This window comes from Humulus lupulus, chromosome 3, assembly GCF_963169125.1.
Source record: "Humulus lupulus chromosome 3, drHumLupu1.1, whole genome shotgun sequence".
Classification (NCBI taxonomy): Eukaryota; Viridiplantae; Streptophyta; class Magnoliopsida; order Rosales; family Cannabaceae; genus Humulus; species Humulus lupulus.
The window spans coordinates 47925643-47944294 of record NC_084795.1 but is presented as its reverse complement, the minus strand read 5'-3'; the positions used below and the strand labels follow the sequence as shown (position 1 = coordinate 47944294).

General features: G+C 34.9%; 1 non-coding gene across 1 annotated transcript; it reads left to right on the top strand.

Annotated features, from left to right (window-relative positions):
* Positions 1-8240: 8240 nt before the first annotated feature.
* Positions 8241-8347, top strand: LOC133828066 (small nucleolar RNA R71). Its single transcript, XR_009890711.1, has one exon. It is a non-coding gene; the product is annotated as a small nucleolar RNA R71 (small nucleolar RNA).
* The last annotated feature ends 10305 nt before the right edge of the window (positions 8348-18652 follow it).

The following is an 18652-nucleotide window of genomic DNA, read 5'->3' as shown; positions in this document are numbered from 1 at the left end:
AACATATCCTTCCTAGTGCTGTAGCGCCACTTTGATAGCGTTGTAGTACTATTGACAATATCATACCTCAGACATATTGCTCCAGAAAAACACGATTTTCTTCAAATTAACTCCATTTTCTTCCACTTTCACTTCATTACACTATTTTCACCAACTTAGCATGGAAAACCTGAAACATGAACAAACGAGCATAATTCCGCAATAAAATAGCCCTAAACTAATGAAAACCTACCTAAAAACTAGACCCTAAACGAGCCTAAAACTCGTTTATCAAACTCCCCCAAACTAAACCTTTACTTGCTCTCGAGTAAAGAATCTAACTAGACTCAAGCCTAAACAAACCAAATTGACATAACTAACCAATTCCAACACTCAAGACTGCTATGCACATATAATTCTCAGGAAAAACAATCATGCTATTTAAAATATTAATCTAGATTTTTAATCAAAATACTTCACCTCTTTGACTACAATCTATCAACACCAAAGCTCATTTACTCATAACTCGCAAATAAAATAATTGAACCACTTTATGCACATCAAATTCTCACCAACTAACCACATAACCAAATATTTCTATATGCCTGCACTACTTACTATTCTCCATTAATATAAACAATTGCACAAATAAGAATCAATAGGATATTACAAAGGTTGTAATAGAAGGCTTAGGTCTAGGTAGATAAAGAGACATTTTTAGGCTTAATCATGCCACAAGCATTCCAACTAAACAAACTTTTCTAGCAATTTCACCCCACTCATCCCTTGTTACCCCCCCCCCCCCCCCCCCCTTTTTATGCAATGATTGAGAATTTTTTTTTCAAACTACTCATTCTTAATTTTTTTTCAATATTACACTTCCCCAACTTAGATTTTTCAAGAAATAACTGTTTGAGAGTGTAATCATTTTGCACTTTCTTTTTCTTTTCTTTCTTTAATTTTTCTTAATCACAAGGAATTTTTTGAATAACATATAATACATACATCCCAGTACACATTCACTCCCCTCATATAATAGTTTTCATGCTCATGGTATGGGTCAAAAAGAGTAAATGGTACTCCATTTCACAGCTAGGCTCAAAAGAATGTGTTAACAAGAAAACAATTGTAAGGCTCAAAATGGTTGACTAAGGATAAAATTTAATAGGGTTAGCTTGAAATGCACAACTAGTCCCAAAAAAAAATTGCCTATATCATTTTCATAAATGTGCATTGTTTCAAATTTCATCTCAAATAGTAAGCAAATAGGTTCTAGAGTTTTTTTTTCCAATCTTTTCAATCCACAATCCAAATTCAACATGCATAAAATAATGCAATAATAACATTTGCAATTTATGAGCAATAGATCTCTAATGTCAACAAATCACAGTAAAAAAACAAAGTAATCTAACCAAGCACAAATATTGTTTCAGTAGCAGATCAACTTTTCCTTTGGATTATACTACATAACGGTCAATCATATTAAAATGGCAATTATCATCAACTTAACTTACACTCTAAAACATGACTCAAAACAAAAAACTAACGAAAATTAAAACAAACAAACAAAAAAAAATGCATCAAAGAACACCAGAAATAAATCTCTCCCCCAAAATTAAATCCGAACATTGTCCCCAATGTTAAAGTGCAGAAAGAATGAGAACAGAGACTTAACTGACCAACCACATCAGTATGGCGGTTGTGGCGGCTGGGACAAAGGTCCCTCGAAAGGTTGAGACGGCGGAGGCTGTGGTTCTGGAAATCCAGCAAATGACTGAGGCGGAGGCAGAGAGTAAAATGGAGAATACGGTGGATACAATGGTGGTGGAGCAAAATAATTCTGATCCGCCTCATTTAAAGACCACCGAATCACTAAGATATTTAAACGAGCCACATGGTTGACTTCGTATTCGTACCGTTGGCCCATGTATTGATTCATCATGTGATGCTGCTGAACCATATACTGATTTTTTTGGAGAAGATAATCCAACTTATCACTGACGTTCTTCATGCTATGGTCACTACTACCCTCCAGCAACACCGGATCAGCCTCTTTTTCCACCTCTATTTCCACACGGCGTTTACCGTTTTTCCTTGTCTGCGACGCATAAAGAGCAGGTGCGGGATAATCCTTCAACAAAGTAATGGAAAAAGGTTCGTAACAAAGTTGTCCCACTTCCGAGTGGCGAGATTAGCTCTAACCAACTCAAAAATCTGATGATCAAAGGGGTCAGATTGATATTCTACTTCTCTTTCAGGAATCAACGTTTTTCGCACAAACTTCTCATACCGCTCATGAGCTTGAAAATTTATAAACCTGGTTTCATCAAACTTTTACTCTGAGCTATCCTCCCTTTGTTGGGAGGCAGAAGCTTTGCCTTTCCCTTTATCCTCAGACTTCCCATCTTTACTTTTAGGAGCCATAGTCTACAATCTAAACAACACCAAACCCAGAAAAATTTCGACAACACCTCCCCTTAAATTAAATACTTTCCTTCTTCACAACCACCCTATAAATCCAATTCCACAGAACACAATACCCAAATACTACAAATCACAGCAGCAAAAAAACCAATTTCCACCAAAGACAAGCAACAATTGAACCCAATCCCAAATGCAGAAAAAATCTTGAAATAAAAGGGATTGAAAACACTTACTAGCCTTTGAGATTGTCTTCCTTGTGCTTGATTGATCAAAGCCCCTTGAACATTTGAACCTTCTTCAAGAAATTTGAAACTCTGAATTTTCAGGGCTCAAAAATGTAATTTGGAAATTTGGATTGATTTTAGAGGAAAGAATTGGAGCAATGGGAAAAATGGCTGAGATAGAAGAGAAGATGAAGAAGATAGTTGGAAAATATGATGGGATTTTCTGGGAAGAGGCTGTAATGGAGGTTTTGGGGAGCTAGGATAGAGAGAAAACGAAAGGGAGAAGAAGAAAATGAGGGGTTGGAAAAAAAATTGAAATCCATTCCTTTTTAAAAAAATCTGGGGTTAGGACGCTGTAGCGCTACATATATAGCACTGTAGTGCTACCACGACCATTCTGGGCAATATCTGTTTCTGGGTATAGCGCCATAGTGCTACTAAGTTAGCACTACAACCCGATTCAAAATTCCCTTTGGTTCTGAGATTAGCGCCGTAGCGCCCTCTTCATAGCACTGTAGCGCTTCTGGCTTAAAAAATCTTCTAAACTTCTCTGTAAATAGTGTTGTAGGGCCACCTACCCAGCGCTGTAGCGCTAAGGCCCTCAAAATTAAAGTTTTCTAACCCTTTTCTTGTCAAACTCTTGCGTTTTTTTTCATGTTTTTCACGATTTATAAAATACATCACGATTGTTCCCAATTAAAACTAAAAATAATCACTAAAACAAATTCCCTAAAACATTGTTCCAAACGAAACAAAAACAAATAACATAAATTTAAAATACAAGAAAAATAAAAATAAAGATAAACTTATGAATGCCTCCTAAGAGTACTGTCTTTAACGTCTTTTAGCCAGACTCTTGTTTGTATTCAATTAAGAGTGGTTCCAAAATCACCACGGACTTGCATTTTTCCATCGGGCCCTCCAAATAATGCTTCAACCTCTGACCATTCACCTTAAAGTGTCCTATTTTCTCACTATGAATTTGCACTGCTCCATAAGGAAATGAAGCAACTACTGTGTATGGTCCTGACCATCTTGACTTCAATTTACCGAGAAATAGCTTAAGTCTTGAATTAAATAGCAGCACTTTATCTCCTGGTTGAAAATCCTTCCTAAGTTTCCGCTTATCATGAAAGGCCTTCGACTTATCTTTATAAATCCTCGCATTCTCATAAGCTTCATTTCAGAATTCATCAAGCTCATTGAACTCCATAAGCCTATTTTGTCCCGCCATAAAGAGATCAATGTTTAACTTTTTCACAGCCCAGTAAGCTTTGTGCTTAAGTTCCATCGGTAAATGACATGCCTTACCAAACACCAATCGATATGGTGACATGCCAATCGAAGTTTTGAATTCAGTGTGATAAGCCCAAAGTGAATCATTGAGCTTCTTCGACCAATCCTTCCTTGACATATTTACAGTCTTTTTCAAGATACCTTTAATCTCCCTATTTGACACTTCGGCTTGACCATTTGCAATTGGATGATAAAACAATGCCTTCTGATGATGAACACCGTAATGAGCACAGAGAGAAGTGAAAGACTTGTTGCAAAAATGACATCCCCTATCACTAATAATTGCTATTGCGGTACCATACCGAGTGAAGATATTTTTGTGAAGGAATCTAAGTACCTCTTTCCCATCACAAGTAGGAGTTGCTGCAGCTTCTACCCATTTAGAAACATAGTCCACCGCAAGCAGAATGTACTTGTTATTATAAGATAACGGGAAATGTCCCATAAAGTCTATTCCCCACACATCAAACAACTCGACTTCCAAAATACCAGTCATTGGCATTTGATCTCTTCTTGATATATTCCCGGTTCGTTGACAACGATCACAACTTTTGACAAAGACATTAGCATCTTTAAATAATGTAGGCCAGTAAAACCCACTCTGCAAACTTTTGCTGTTGTTCTTGTTCCTCCGAAATGACTGCCACAATGCAAAGTATGGCAGCGAGTCAAGATTGACAACATCTCCTCTTCGAGCACACATCTTCTAATAACTTGATCAGGGCAATGTTTATACAGAATAGGCTCCTCCCAGTAATAGTGCTTCACCTCCAAATAGAATTTTTTCAATTGTTGCCTTGTCATCTCAGGAGGTATAACCTCTGCAACTAGAAAATTAACATAGTTTGTAAACCATGGAACATCTTTACAAACACTTACTTCAAACAACTGCTCATCAGGAACATCATCTTTAAATTGAACTTCTTTATCAATAGAATTCTCATCAACCTCCAATCTAGACAAGTGATCAGCCACCAAATTCTCTGTGCCCTTCTTATCCTTTATTTCCACATCAAATTCTTGTAACAACAAAATCCAACGAATAAGACGAGGCTTGGAATCTTTCTTGGTCATAAGATATTTTATAGCAGAATGATCTGTGTAAACAACCACCTTATTCCCAATCAAGTATGGCCTAAACTTATCAAAGGCAAACACTATGCCCAAAAGCTCTTTCTCCGTAGTTGCATAATTAATTTGAGCATCATTCAAGGTACGACTTGCATAAGAAATCGTTCTAAATACCTTGTCAACTCTTTGTACGAACACTGCCCCAACTGCAAAGTTACTAGCATCACACGTCAATTCAAATGGCAAATCCCATTGAGGTGCTACAACTATAGGTGCTGAAATCAATTTCTCCTTAAGTATCTTAAAAGCTTGGTGACACTTCTCATCAAAATCAAAAGGAACTCCATTCATCAACAAAGTAGATAGAGGCTTTGAAACCTTATAAAAATCCTTGATAAACCTTCTATAAAACCCCAAGCTTCTCACCCTCTTAACTGAAACTGGAGGTGGTAAATTCTCAATTGCAGAAATCTTAGCTCGGTCTACCTCAATACCTTTCTTAGAAATCTTGTGCCCCAATACAATTCCTTCATTCACCATAAAGTGGCACTTCTCCCAATTAAGTACTAAATGCGACTCTTCACATCTCCTCAAAACCAACTCCAAATTAGTCAAGAAATTTTCAAAAGAAGACCCATAAATCGAAAAATCATCCATAAAAATCTCAATCCCTTTCTCAACCATGTCAGAAAATATAGCCATCATACACCGTTGAAATGTAGCTGGTGCATTGCATAGCCCAAATGGCATCCTTCTAAAAAAAAAGTACCATAAGGACATGTAAAAGTTGTCTTTTCTTGATCCTCCGGTGCAATTACAATCTGATGATAACCTGAGTACCCATCTAGAAAACAATAGTAGTTATGCCCCGCCAACCTATCCAACATCTAATCAATAAAAGGAAAAGGAAAATGATCTTTCCTAGTTGCCTTATTCAATTTCCGATAATCTATATATATCATCCAGCCCGTCACAGTCCTTGTTGGAATCAATTCATTACTCTCATTCTTCACCACAGTCATACCACCCTTTTTAGGTACTACTTGTACTGGACTTACCCAAGCACTATCAGAAATAGGATAAATCACTCAAGCATCTAACCATTTCAAGACCTCTTTCCTCACCACTTCTTTCATTGTTGGATTAAGTCTCGCTGAGCATCAATAGTTGGTCTAGCATCTTCTTCCATAAAAATTCTATGCATAACTGTCGATGGGCTTATTCCTCTTATATCAGCAAGAGTCCATCCTATAGCAGTTTTATGAGCCCTTAATACCCTCAACAACTTCTCCTCCTCTACTTCCGAAAGAAATGATGAAACTATGAATAGAAGAGTCTCTTTCTCCCCAAGATAAGCATAACGCAGATATTCTGGTAAAGCCTTCAATTCTAACACAGGTGGCTTCAAAATTGATGGTAATGGTCTTTCCGGTCCCTCACCCTATTCTTCAAACCTTTTATTCTTCCACGGCTTATATGATTGTATCCACTTCAAATAACTCGACGCCTCTTCATTATCCTCACCATCTACGTCATCAACTGTAAGACTAATTTCAAGAGGATCTTTAGTTAACTTTCTTCTCCCTACTACCTCTTCTACCACATCAACTGAGAAACAGTTGTCACTTGCTTTAGGATAAGTCATAGCCTTGAACACATTAAATATTACTTCTTCCCCTTGCACTCTTAGCCTTAACTCTCCCTTTTGCACATCTATCAAGGCTTGCCCAATTGCTAAAAATGGCCTCCCCAAAATAATAGGAACATTCTCATCCTCCTCCATATCAAGAACTATAAAATCAGCTGGAAATATAACCTTATCCACCTTCACCAACACATCTTCTATAATACCACGTGGGTGCTTCACAGATCTATCAGTCAACTGCAATGTTACTGTGGTTGGCCTAGCTTCACCCAAACCAAGTCTACAAAATACTCACAAAGGCATCAAATTAATACTTGCCCCCAAATCACAAAGTGCATGCTTACATTCAAACTCCCCAATCGTGCATAGAATAGTAAAACTACCAGGATCTCTTAACTTTTGAGGAAGTTTCCTTTGCAATATAGCACTACACTCTTCTGTTAACGCTACTGTTTCATAATCACCCATATTTCTCTTGTTAGACAGAATCTCCTTCATAAACTTCACATAGCTGGCATCTGCTCTAATGCTTCCACGAACGGTATATTAATATGTAGCTTCTTGAACACCTCTAAAAACTTTGAAAACTGCTTATCCAGATTATGCTTGCGAAGCCTTTGTGGATATGGAATTCTAACATGTTGCTCAATACTCACAGGTGGTACTACTTCTTTCTTGTTAAGGTCTTCAGTAACCTTTTCTTCATTAGACTTATCTTCTTCTATGCCTTGTGTATTTCCCTTCTGAACTTCTTCTTCTAACTGATTCTTCTTTGGCTCTTCATACCGTGTTCCACTCCTCAAAGTAATAGCTTGACACTGTTCTTTAGGATTAACTTCTGTAGTACTTGGAAATTTTCCTTGAGCTCTATTAGACATTAAAGTAGCCAACTGCCCTATTTGAGTCTCCAAACTCCTTATGGATGCCTTGGTTTCAGTCATAAATTGGTTGATTGCATCAGGTTGGGGCTCAGCTGGTTTCATTGGCATTTTGTGTGGTGGTCTATTTTGTGGTTGATAATATCCAGGTGGAGGTTGTTGGTATGAATGTTGCTGTTGATATGGTTGTTTATTTTGGGAAGGTTGATATTGTGGCTGAGGTGGAGGGTAAGGTTGTTGAGTGTTTTGAGTATTGGACCAAGAAAAATTAGGATGGTTCTTCAAACCTGGGTTGTAGGTCATGGAATAGGGATTATTAGGTTGTCTCTGGTAATTCCCTATAGCTTGTACTTCTTCAAGGGCATGTTATTCATATATGAAGCAGGGAATTAGTTGGGTGGATGGGTTGTACCACACAATTCACATAGGTTTTGAACTTGCATAGCTTGAGATGGGAGTGTAGTCTTTTGTAGTTGCTTTGTCAAGGCTGCTACTTGAGATGTAAGCATGGATATAGCGTCCAATTCCATCATTCCAGCAACCTTCTTTGTTTGTCCCCTTTCAGTTGGCAACTGATAATTATTCATCGACATCTCTTCTAATAGCTCATACACCTCATTTGCACTCTTACTCATAAAAGCACCTCCCGCCGCAGCATCTATAATTGTTCTAGTTGTTCCATTCAACCCATTGTAAAAATTATGCACCAACATCCACTTTTCTATACCATGATGTGGACACTTCCTTAAAAACTCCTTAAATCGCTCCCAAGAATCATACAGTGACTCCCCTTCGATCTTATAAAAATTATTGATCTCTCCCCTTAGTTTTACAGCCTTCGTTGGAGGAAAGAACTTGGCAAGGAACTTCTGAGCTAACTCCTCCCATGTAGTGATAGAATTCGCCTGCAAGGATATCAACTAACTCTTTGCCCTATCCCTTAGTGAAAATGGGAATAACCTCAATCTTATAGCATCATCGCTCACCCCATTCATCTTGAACGTAGCACATAACTCCAGAAAATTAGCTATGTGTAAATTGGGGTCCTCCGTTGGCATACCTCCAAACTGAAGAGTTGATTGGACCATTTGAAGAATTTCTGGCTTAATCTCAAAATTATTTGCAGCAATGGTTGGAGGTCTGATGCATGAATGCACTCCTGTAACAATAGGAAGTATATAATCTCTCAAAGTTCTTGGTCCTTGTTCCCTTGGAACCTCTGCAGCATTAGGAATTGCATCAACTACCGCAGCCCCTTGACCATTATTAGCACCGTTTCCCAAATTATCAGCCATGGAAAACTCCAATCTTTTCTTCGCCTTTCGCTTCTGTCTGCACATTTTTTCAATTTCTAGATCTATTGGTATAATCTCCTTTTGTCTATTTCTTCGCATATACCAACAATTTCTGAAACACAATAGAACCTTGATCCAAATAAATGTTAAACAGAAATAAAATAAAACAACCAAATTAGAACAAATAACAATTAACTGCGATATTGGAAATTAAGTCCCCGGAAACGGCGCCAAAAACTTGATCTGTGAAATTTGCACGCAAGTATACATGGTCGATTCAAGTAATATATGATAAGTAGAGTTTCGTTCCCACGAAGACTGTTTTCCAAATACCACTAATTGTTCTTTAACTTATTATTTGGTGAATTAAAACTTAGATGAATAATTAAAATTAAAATGAATACTCTAAATTATGAACATAATTTAAATAGCTGTAAGCAAAACAATGAATCAACTAATTAAAAATAAATAATAAAAGCTTAGGAATTAATTTCATCAACTTTTTATTCTATTAATTTTACTAATCAATTCTAAATCTCTTCTTCCTATTCTAATAGCAGGTTAACATAATTGATTCCTATTCTTTTTCAAGATATAAGACTCAGCCTATATGCAGGTTTTCTACATCTCTGTGATAAACTTAAACATATAGAAGGCATTAAGCATGGAAACCTAATTACTACACAAGTCATACCGGTACTTTCATCCAATATATAACCTATGCCTATATAATGATAGCATATTCAATTCTCATCTTTCAAATTTTGAATCAAAACCATTAAATCAAGTAAATAATGATCAAGTATTTACCAGCATTAAACAAACATCATATAGATTAGAATAAAGAAGAGGTATCAATAGAATATCATAATAAAATTAAATAGAAATCCAAGTGACTACATTAATCCCTAGATAAAAGAAATTAGTTCATAGATAACATGATGAAAATAAACTTCAAATAATTATTCATAGAAAATAACCTAAAGAATTCAGATGAAAAATAAATCTAATTACAACAACCTTTTCTAAATCTAGGGTTTATAAACTAAAAACTGTTTCTCAAATTCGTAGAATAATGTTCTTTAAATAGCTTTCCAATGCTCCCAAGTGAGAAGACCATTTTGTCCTTCAAAAAGTGGCTACAAATCTGAAAACCGCATTGATAGTGCTGTAACGCTAGGTCTTGAGCGCTTTAGCGCTTTTGTCAGTGCCGAAATGCCCTAAAAATTATTTCACTAGTGTTGTAGCGCCCATAATGTAGCGCTACTATTCTGCTCTTGATAGCGCTGTAGTGCCTGTTTTGTAGCGCTTGGGCGTTACTGACAGAATCAACAGAGTCTAACATATCCTTCCTAGCGTTGTAGCGCCACTTTGATAGCGTTGTAGCGCTATTGACAGTATCGTACCTCAGACATATTGCTCCCGAAAAACACGATTTTCTCCAAATTAACTCCATTTTCTTCCACTTTCACTTCATTCCACTATTTTCACCAACTTAGCATGGAAAACCTGAAACATGAACAAACGAGCATAATTCCGCAATAAAATAGCCCTAAACTAATGAAAACCTACCTAAAACCTAGACCCTAAACGAGCCTAAAACTTTTTTATCAGAGTGCCGGAGAGCACGGAGCTCAGGCATTGATACCACCGTTTATTGGATCAAGTAGGGGCAGAGGCCCCAGTGATTAGAAAAAGAAAGTTATTAATGTGTTCAATACCCCTGGACTAGAAATGGGGTTCCAAAGTGCTCAGATAGGCCATCAGGGCAAGGACGAGGATTGGAAACTCAACCCGGAATGTACTCGGTGCAGGAGGCGCCATTTGGGAGAATGCCGAGCAAAGGCATGTTTCTTATGTGGGATGGTTGGGGTGTAGAGTCCAAGAACTTTACTTAGCTAAATATTTAGTAGTATTATAGTATGTTTAGTATTATCTTTGTTACTGTGGATTTTTGGTTCAGACCGGGAATTATTTGGACACTCATAGTAGTACTTATAGATTTTCTAAGTTTAATCTATAGTTTAAGAATATTAAGTATAACCTAAGGTTTGATTATATGACTGATAATTAAGGATTATATTTATTATACTATAAGGTTTAGATAACAACCAATAGGATTTTAAGCACATGTTATGAATGGGTAATTAAGGATTAAGTATTTTTGAGGATTAAATTAAATAAGGGTAAAGTTTGAATGTTATAGGGTCAGTCAACAGCTTTGAATACGTTGAAGGCTTAGTCAAGGCTGTTTACTCCATTCAAACTTAGCTAAAAATGTGTAATTTCGTGTTTAAATATTCAGCGTATGCCGATATATCGCAGCGATAGGGGGCGATATATCGCAACACGTAGATACGGAAAACACGAGACGATGCACGGTTGCCTCGGGCATACTGGCCCAGGCGATATATCGCCTACAGGGGGCGATATATCGCCTCCTTCAGCATAAATTCAAACTCTTTTGAATTCTTTTCCTTTCAGCCATTCAAACTTCTTCAAAAGTCCAGCATCTTTTGAACGAGTCTTCAGCCTCTGCTGAACAATTATTCAAATGATTTTCACCTAAAAAGCCATTATTTTTATTCAAGTAAAATCAAGATACTTTCATTCTCAAACTCTATAAATAGGACCTAGTACCCAGCCATTATTCACCTTTTGCTCTGAGTTCAGAAGCTGCTAGTGTTAAGTGAGTGTGAGAGTGTAAACACCTGGTTTGGGAAAATCATAAGCTTATCAAACACTTTGGGAAGTGAGGTTCTATAGTATTTCGGTTGAGGAGTAGATTGGTCTTTCAAGTCTTTGAGGTAACCAAAACTCTAGTACATTTCTGTATTATGTTATTTTCTTTCTCATAGTCTTCTACTCAATCTCTATCCTTAATCTTCATTTTGGTTAGGGAATCTAAGTTCTTGAGCACATAAGTTTCGGTAAGCATGTTTCTCAAATGGTTTAGTCTTTCCATCCCTTTCATTTCATCTCCTTTCTTCTTTAGACTCACTCTTTCTTATGGTTTTAGGAGTGTTCCAAAAAGTCCCAACTCAGTCCACATATCGCGGTAACTTTGGTAAGGAAAGTAGGCTAGAATCAATATGTTATATGCTTATGTTATCTTATGCTTTATGTTATTAAATGTGTTATGAATATGTATGTTTGTAGGCTTGGGCTTATGCCCTATTTGACTAACAAGACCCCAAAAAGATTATGGGCATATGCCTACTTAGCTAGTAGGACCCCACTAATCTCATGGGCATAAGCTTGTTTAGTCTATGGGACCCCAAGTAATAATGGCCATTATAATAAGTGTATGTATTAAGTGTTATGATATGTCTTTACGTTTATTATGAAATTTATGTTTATGACTATGTGTTAGATTTTCCTTGCTAGGCATTAGGCTCATTCCTTTTTGTTTTATGTGCAGGAAAATAGCTTTAGAGGCGGTAAGATTCGTGACGCTTAGAGGATGTGTATCGATGATGAATGGAGTCAAGGGGCCGAGCGTTATTCGATTCGAGGATGTAGTCTCATTTTATCTTTTATGGTTTTACATGTATTTTCCGCATTTTCCTATGTAACTCATTTCATTTTAAGTTATTTTTGTTTTAAAGACAATGGGTACCCATATCCTACTTATTTTTATGAAAGTAACCTTTGTTTCTACAAGTTTATAATAAATTATGGTATTTTCGCAAATGAATGTTTTAGTAAGAAATTTGTATGTATAGTTCGATAATGGTCCAAGAGTCTAGATTAGTGGGTCATTACATGGGGACCTCAAGAGTGTAGAGTCCCAGAATGTTTACTTAGCTAGCTAGATAGTAGTAGTAGTAGTAGTAGTAGTAGTGGTAGTAGTAGTAATAGTTAGTCGTAGTTTGTAGTATTTTAGATTTCGTGGATTTTTGTTCAAACCGGGACTTAGTAGGACACTCGTAGCAATATTTATGGATTTTATAAGTCTAACCTATAGTTTATAAATATTAATTATAACATAAGGTTTAATTAATATTTTTGATCATAGAAATATTTTAATTATAATATAAGGTTTAGATAGAATTTTAAGAGCATGGCACTTGTCACAATCTTGTTTATTTGAGGATTTAAGCATTTTAAATGGATAATTCAATAATAGAAGTATCTAGAAGCTCTAGAACCTTCCAGAATCATTCAGAGCATGACACTTTTCATAATCATGTTTATTTAAGGATTTAAGTGTTTTTTAAAATAAAAGAATGATCTAGAAGCTCTATAATCTTCCAGAACTATTAAGAGCATGACACTTGTCATAATCATGTTTATTTAAGGATTTAAGTATTTTTTTTTAATAGGATAGTTTCACTCCTCAAACTCTATAAATATGACCTAGTACTCAACCATTTTTCTTCATTCTTCAAGCTGTGTTCAGAGCCTTCAAGCTGCTAGGGTTTTTATAGAGAGATACACTTGGGTTTTGGGATAAACACTTGGGTAGTGAGATAAAGTGTGAGTCCGATATTGAAGTGTAGATCGGTTCTAGTTCATCCAAGGTAATATTATTCATAAGTTCTATTTTTTTTTATGATTCCTTAGTTTTCCTTAAGTTTCCTTTAGATCCTAACTTCTGTTTATGGTTTTGTGGTTAGGTGTTTAAGTTCTTTGATTTAAGGTTCTTCTCGGTAAGTTTCTTCTTTGATGGTTTAGTTTCTTTTCATCTTTTTTCTTTAGAAACTCACCATTCTTACTTTTGGTTTTAGGAGTGTTCTAGTCTTTCTCTTGTTCTCAAATATCCCGGTTTTTTGGTAAGGAAAATATGATAGATTTTATGTGCTTATATGTTATGTTATGTTTATGTTATGTTATGTTATGTTATGATATGTGTATGATATGTATATAGAATATGTTTCCAATCGCTTGGGCACATGACTTAGATAAGCAAACCCCGAGAATCTATGATTGGGCATATGACTTGTTAAGATAACAAGCCCCAAGAATGGATGATTGGGCATATGACTTGCTTAGATAAGGAAGCCCCAAGAAGTTATATTGGGCACATGACTTGCTTAGCTAGAAGCCCCACAAATTTATGGGCATATGACTTGCTTAGCTAACAAGCCCCAATAATTTATGATGTCCATTATTGTTATAGTCCTATCTGATAAATGTTGTTATAGTCATACGTTTTATAGTATATGTTTATGATTTATGTTATATGATTGTTAGTAGATTTTCCTTGCTGGGCATTAGGCTCACTCTATTTTTAGTGTGATGTAGGAAAATAGATATGGAAGCGGAAGGATTCTTGGCAGCTTAGGTTGTGTGTTAAGGATGAAGGGATTCAATGGACTGCGTGTCGATCGAGGATGACGTTTATTTTTAGTTTTTTTTTTTATTATGTTCTTTTGTAATTCTGCATTTAGTTTTTGAACAATTGTTTTAAAGTTATGTTTTATGTTTTATAAACAATGGATACCCATGCCATATTAAAATTTAAATTTATAATTTATAATTTTATGTTATTAATACATTATTTATTTTGGAGTTTTTATAAAGTTATGATTATTTCTTATGTACGTTTTCTCCAAAAGTAGTAGCTATGTCTAGTAGTTTTAATGGTCCAAGTCTTAGAAATAGTTGGGTCATTACAAAGAGGGATTGCCTAGGGCTAAAGGAAGGATGAACCAAAGGGGGCGGACATCTCAACGTCAGGTCGAGTGTTTGCTCTGACGTAGTCAGAGACTTAGGCTGAGGCTGGTTCCTTAGTAGTGATGTAATGACCCAACTATTTCTAAGATCTTGGACCATTAAAACTATTAGACATAGCTACTAATATTTTGATACAAACATAAGAAATAACATATCTTTTTTGAAAACCCAAAATATTGTATCAAATACAAGATAATATTAAAAATATAAAATGTGATAGATATGGTATGAGATCCCAGTGTTTATAAAACATAAAACATAACTTTAAATACTAATTGCGGAATTACATCAAAAACATAATTTAAAAGACTAAAAATTAATGTCATCCTCGATCAACACGCAATCCATTGAATCCATTCATCCTTAACACACAAGCCAAGCTGCTAAGAATCCTTCCGCCTTCCATAATCATTTTTCTACATCAAGCTAAAAATAAAGGAGTGAGCCTAATGCCCAGCAAGGAAAATCTACTAAAAGCATACATCATAAATCATAAACATAAGACTATATCATAAACATATACTATAAAACATATGACTACAAAAACATATATCATATAGGAATACAATATTAATGGCCATTAACTCATTAACATGGCATGTGATAAACCATCTAGGTCCTCTGTCTACTAATCGAGGTAGGTTAGATCACATGGTAGTATATGATAACCCATCTAGGTCCTCTAATAGTCGGGGTAGGGTAAATCATAACTCTAAACCATGAAAATGATAAATAATCTTGGGGTTTGCTATCTAAGCAACTATAAGCCCCAAGTGACTACAAGACATATCTATACATATATATACATGTCATAACATAAAACATATCATAACATAAATATATAAGCACATAAAATCTATCCTATTTTCCTTACCAACAGCCGGGATATTTGGGAATAAGAACGGGATTATAACACTCCTAAAAACCAACAGTAAGAATGGTGAGTATCTCTAAAGAATAAAGATGAAATGAAAACTAAACCATCAAGAAGAAACTTACCAAGAAGAACCTTAAGTTTTAAGAAACTTAAATACCTAATCAAGAATCATAAACAAGAGTTAGGATCTGAATAAAAGAAAACTAAAGAACCATAAAGAACTTAACTTAGGGATAAGAATACCTTTAATGATCTTATGGATTGATCTAAACCTAAATATTTAAATCACACTATATCTCACTTCCCAAGTGTTTAGAAAAGCTTAGAATGATAAAGCTTTAACCCAAAGCCCAAGTGTATCTCTCTATAGTAACACTAGCAACTTGGAGGCTCTAAAGACTACTTGAAGAATGAAGAAAATGACTGATTACTAGGTCCTATTTATAGAGTTCAAGGAGTGAAACTAATCCCTTTTAATTTGAATAAATAAATGAATATAAAATGAAAAATATTTGAATTTTCGTTCAACAGACGCCCAAAACTCGGTCAAAATTTTTCAAAGGCAGGTCCAAGTGGTTAAGGCTATTTTTAAATTTAAAAATAATCAATATTAAAAAATCATGTCTTGGAGCCGATATATCACCCCCCATAGGCGATATATCGCCTCCCCCTATAATACCGAGCCCCGTTCGATCATTCGTGCAAAGTCGACGCGTTTTTCGAATCTTCCGTAGGCGATATATCGACCCTTATAGCTGCGATATATTGGCACACGTTGATATATTAAATTCGTATTTGCACTTTTTCAGCATATTTTGAATTGAGTAAACAGCTTTGACTGAGTCATAATACGATCCTAACAGTTTCTGGAAGGTTCTAGAGCTTCTTGATCTTTCTTTTTAATTAAAATATTCATCAAAATACTTAAATCCTTAATAAACATGATTATGACAAGTGTCATGCTCTTAATGGTTCTATCTAAACCTTAGGTTATAATATACAATATATCTAGGACCAACAATATTAATCAAACCTTATGTTATAATTAATATTTGTAAACTATAGGTTAAACTTATAAAATCCCTAACTATTGCTATGAGTTTCCAACTAAGTCCCAGCTTGAACCAAAATCCACAGAATCTAACATACTACAAACTAATATTAACTACTACTATTATCTAGCTAGCTAAGTAAATATTCTGGGAGTCTACAAGTGACAGGCCAGCTTCCTAGTTATGATTCTTATATCATGTTGGTTGGTTCTGGTGCCATGTTTCCTTTGTTTGTTGCATCTAGTGAAAGTACCGAATTGGTATGTGGATTATGTGGTTATGTTGTGATGAGGATTTGGAACTCTACTGGTAACTTTTTAAGAGATGGGTTAGATTATTGTGGGAAAAGATCCATCAGTTGACTTGACAGAATTGGTTATGACCGACTTTGATATGATCTTATATATAGATTGGTTAGCCAAGTACGAGGCAACGATAGATTGCAAGGAAAAGATGGTCACCATTGAGCCTGAGGGTGAGGATCCCTTTGTATTTGTTGGCACTGTGCATGGACCCCATATACTTATGACATACGTACTTAGAGCTAGAGATCTATTGCAAGGTGGTTGCATATGATTCTTAGCTAGTGTGGTGGATATCACTCAGGTCGTGCCAGTGGGACCAAGACATACTAGATTAGTCTGTGAGTTTCTGGATGTGTTTCCAGAGGATCTATTAGGGTTACCTCTACACCGAGAGATAGAATGGTGATTATGTTGGTGTCAGGGACGGAACCAGTGTCTAGGGCACCGTATTGAACGACTTCAGCAGAGCTGTAGGAACTAAAGGTTCAGTTACAAGGTAAGACGTTATTCTCCAAGATAGATCTTCGATCTGGTTATTACCAGCTGAGGATCAGGGAGAAGGATTATGCAGAAGACTGCTGTTTGTATCAGATATGGGCATTATGAGTTCTTAGTCATGTCTTTTGGTTTGACTAATGCCCTAGCTGTTTTATGGATTTGATGAACGGGGTGTTCAAAGAGTATCTAAATCAATTTGTGATTGTTTCAATCGACGATATTTTGGTATACTATCAGTTAGAGATTGTCCAAGGCCAAGGAACGCCTCATAATTAAATATAAAATTTTGAAACTAAATTTATTAATTTAAATATATAATTTTCAAAATTCATATATATAAATAAATAAATAAATTTTTTGAAATTAATTATTTTATTTGAGTGGGAGAAAATAAAATTGGTAAGTCAAGAATAGTTTTTGATTTATTGAATTTTAAAAGATGATGATAATGATGATCATCAAAATTCTGAATTTAAAATTAAAATTTTGAAAAATGGTTGTCATCTTTTCCTTAAAAATATAAATACCTTATTTTGTGGGAGATTGATTTTAGTTAAATAAATAAATAAAATAAAAATACAATATCCCTAAAAAAGGATATAGCAGGATTGTGCCATGCGTGTACCTACTGCACTGATATTGTATCACTATTGTTTTTTTATTTAATTAATTAATAATTTGAAAATAGTATTTTCAAATTTGGTAAGTTAGATATTTAACTAAATCAAATCCTATCATCATTATATTATTATTATTATTGTTATTATTATTATTATTATTATTATTATTATTATTATTATTATTATTATTATTATTATTAGGTAATAGAATTATCTCTATATATATGATATAGAATAATAAGAAGAAAACACAATATACAATACATATACAATTCAGAATAGTTCTCTTAATTTTTTGTCACACAAAAAGTCTTTCTTCTTCTTCTTTATTCTAGTCATTCTCAGACCATAATCCAAGCTCTTATGTGTTGAGAAATACTTGTGATTCCTAAAATTGCAAACCCATGTTCTCTATGTGTCCACACACATCTTGAGGTGTAGACAACACTCTGGAAGATCGTGGTTTGAGTACTCAAAGCTTTGGATAGGAAGATTGATAAATATACGAAAAGACTCAAGAACACTTGATAGACTTCAAGAGGTTAAGTTCATGTTCTTGTATGTTTATATGTTTATAAGTTATATGTAAATATATTATATATTTATATATATGTTGCATGATTAATAATATTGTATGTTAATGTTTCTGTCTGTTTTTTGTTCATATAAACTCTTTATATGAGTAATGAAATTTTTTATTGTTGTATACAATGGGCCCACCACGCCAATTTCGCTGTGTGCACTAAATGTTTTCCAACAATTGGTACCAGAGAAGGTCATTAATCTATACATATTATTAATTGATGTGT